Source organism: Daktulosphaira vitifoliae, unplaced genomic scaffold, assembly GCF_025091365.1.
Source record: "Daktulosphaira vitifoliae isolate Bord-2020 unplaced genomic scaffold, ASM2509136v1 Scaffold_1, whole genome shotgun sequence".
NCBI classification, from domain to species: domain Eukaryota; kingdom Metazoa; phylum Arthropoda; class Insecta; order Hemiptera; family Phylloxeridae; genus Daktulosphaira; species Daktulosphaira vitifoliae.
In genome coordinates this window covers 44,319,184-44,322,358 of record NW_026099572.1, presented here as the reverse complement: position 1 = coordinate 44,322,358, position 3,175 = coordinate 44,319,184, and the positions used below count along the sequence as shown (strand labels likewise).

At 27.2% G+C, this 3,175-nt stretch overlaps 1 protein-coding gene across 1 annotated transcript in view; it reads left to right on the top strand.

Annotated features, from left to right (window-relative positions):
• The first annotated feature begins 2,279 nt into the window (after positions 1-2,279).
• LOC126901181 (homeobox protein ceh-9-like) overlaps positions 2,280-3,175 on the top strand; it is a 7,109-nt gene continuing 6,213 nt past the window's right edge. The window contains exon 1 of the mRNA XM_050677498.1: positions 2,280-2,499. The gene's annotated coding sequence lies outside the window, so the exon portion shown is untranslated. The remainder of the gene's footprint in view (positions 2,500-3,175) is intronic.

Here is a 3,175-nt window from a genome sequence, read left to right as displayed (position 1 = left end):
GATTCATATTTGGTAAAATAAAATGTTTAAAATAAAATAAAACTCTTAAATAATTTTATGTAAAATTGATTTTAGTATCTAATATCTATTGATCCAGAGAAAAAAATGTATTTTAATTTTTTTTATTAGAACAAATAATAATAAATATGCTTTTAACATAGTCCAAATCTGTAAAAAGTAACACATAGTATTTGCTTAATCAAAAGTAATTAGATTTTTCAAAACATCGTGGACCACCCAGGGCCATATTTAGTGGGGACGTTATTTAAAGTATAACAATGTTATGACTACATTTAAAATTAATAAATAAGTACCCGTGAAAATCATCATTGTGTTATAATACAAATAACATATAGAAATAAATAGATATAAAAATACGCTCAATAATTCAATTACAAATAATAATTTCAATTTTTACTTTTTTAAGATATAATTTTAATTTAATTTATGTGCAATATAATCTTCAATAAATAAATAATTCCAATAAGCGCGATTTTATTTTTAATAATTTCGATTCAAACAAATAAGCGCAATTTAATTTTTAAATTCAATTTAATTTCAACATACGCAATTTTAATTTTCAATAATTAAGTAATATAAATTTTCATATAATAAGCGCGATTTAATTAAATTTTTTAATTGATAAAGAAACAATTCTCAACCAATTTTTCATATTAATACTGTAATTAATAATTTAAAAATTACAATTCAAATGCTTTTTCTGAGTAATATTCAAAATAACCCTTAGTAAGATTAACTAAGCCTGTTATTGGGCGCCACTTTGTTATAATTCAAAAATAAGCAAAAATTAATAAAATAAAAATAGAAATAGTAATGATGGGGACTTGGGTTTTTTTACAAGGAGAGAACCTGATGTTGTGGTTCTATATGGGTCGTATGGTTTGAGGGTTTAGAACGACAAAGACAAGTAGATATAAAAATAATAACGCAGTACCTCCGTTCGAGGTGTAATAAACTTTTGTTAGTTTCTAATGTCCTAACTAAGAGGCAACGAAACGGCGAAGCCAGTTCACGAATACCATATAACGTGATTATGTATAATTTCTTTAACCAACCAGTCAAAATTGACACTTTAAGATATTANATATAATATAAGTACATTTACTCATCATTTATCAACGACAAATTATCAGATTTATACTGTTCAGTATTATGGAACCAACAAGAATTATGGCTCCTGTGTTATAAACATGGATGTCAGTTGGGTTTGAAACTCGAATATTTCTAAATATTTGTGCAAAGGTTCTAAACAATAATATAACATTTCATGATACATTAATCAGTTACATTGTTTCATTAAAAAAATAATTATTTCTCTTTGCGATTATTTCCAAGTATATTCATACATGCGTGTGCATACAGGGATGTCAATGGGTGCTTTATTTCCCTTGATTAACCGACCTTTATCAAGTTAGAAGGAAAGGTGAATTATCAATAAAATAAGGGATTATAAGTGTTTTTATGTGTTTCTATATATGTGTCGTTTTGAAAGGGTTATGACCCGGTACAAGTTACAAATACCTCCGACATAAATCTCTACTAATATAATATAAAATACTGTAACTTGATAGTTTATTATGTGTCATGTAATGTAGCTGTCAGATAAATAATTTTGTACTGCGTGACACTGGGGGGCTTGTTCAAAACAATGGATTTACATTTCCCTCACATTTTATAATTGTTTTTTTATTTGTATTGCTGCTTGAACTTTAACGCCAACATTACTCTGATCGTTTTCTTATTATGTAGTTCTCCCTACTTTTAGTTACTTCGCTGTTATTCTATACTGACATCCATGTTTATAACACAGGAGCCATAATTCTTGTTGGTTCCATAATACTGAACAGTATAAAACTGATAATTTGTCGTTGATGAATGATGAGTAAATGTACTTATATTATATCGAATACAAAAGTAACGGCCATTTCTTAATTAACAGCATGGGAATAGGAACTTTAATAGGAGTTAATAACCGTCGACCTACTCATTGGTCTTTGGACACTGTAATGTATACTCGTTAAAATTGTACTCGAGNCATTTCTTAATTAACAGCATGGGAATAGGAACTTTAATAGGAGTTAATAACCGTCGACCTACTCATTGGTCTTTGGACACTGTAATGTATACTCGTTAAAATTGTACTCGAGTTTGAATAACCGTCGAGTCTTATCCAAGAATACACGCGCATACGTTTGCCAACAATTTAGCATTGTGAGAAAATAGAACAACGTTGAGTGTTTAATGCTTTGAAATTATACCTACACATAACGCTTTTCGTGTAGGCTTTCCGTATATTGCGAATTTCGGTTTTTCTGTCGTAGTTCAACGTTGAAGTTTGTTGCTGTTCTGACCTTCCTAAACCAAACAGTTTAACGCCATAAACAAATTACCATTAATTTATCAGTGAATCGGCGTAGGTATTATCATTTTTAATAGTTTCAAAATCACCGAGGTCATTCTATATTTTGTTTTCAAAAGGTTAGTACACTGGAATACGTTATTTTAATGAATAAAAAAATAACTTAAAACTTGATATCAATTACATGATACCCTAATAAAACAAATGTTTTACTTGTTAATGAAAACATATTAAACAAAAATTTAGTTAAAATATTTTATATAGCATATGTATAATAACGGAACTTTTGAACATTTTCAATTTTTTTAAACATCTTCTCTATCAGTTTTAAATGCTAGCTAATAAAATTATTTTATTAAATAATATGCTTGTTAATGAATTATAATAATACGCTCACTGCAACCTACGATGTAAAATACTTTGTTAGTTAAGTATGTTATGATATTACTGTTATCTGTGCAAACATCATTGTTACCCAATACTTTTTGTTAGGTTTGTATACATTTATCATATCTGTAGATCACTTTGAAATATGAAACTGTCTTGAGCTATACTACAAACAAATAATCATAAAATTCAAATTCTCTAGTTCGATTTAAGTAATTTTCTTAAGATTGATATTTAAAAAATAAATAAATTTTGGAATATTAATTTTGTTATTTTCTAGTTTATGAATATGTTTTTTAATCAGATTGAACTGAGCGTGTTAAATGTTACTTTATTTTTATTATGTTTCTCTATTTATAGAATGTTATTTTCAATGTAGAAAAAGCTCCTAGGCAAGGTCAATTCATA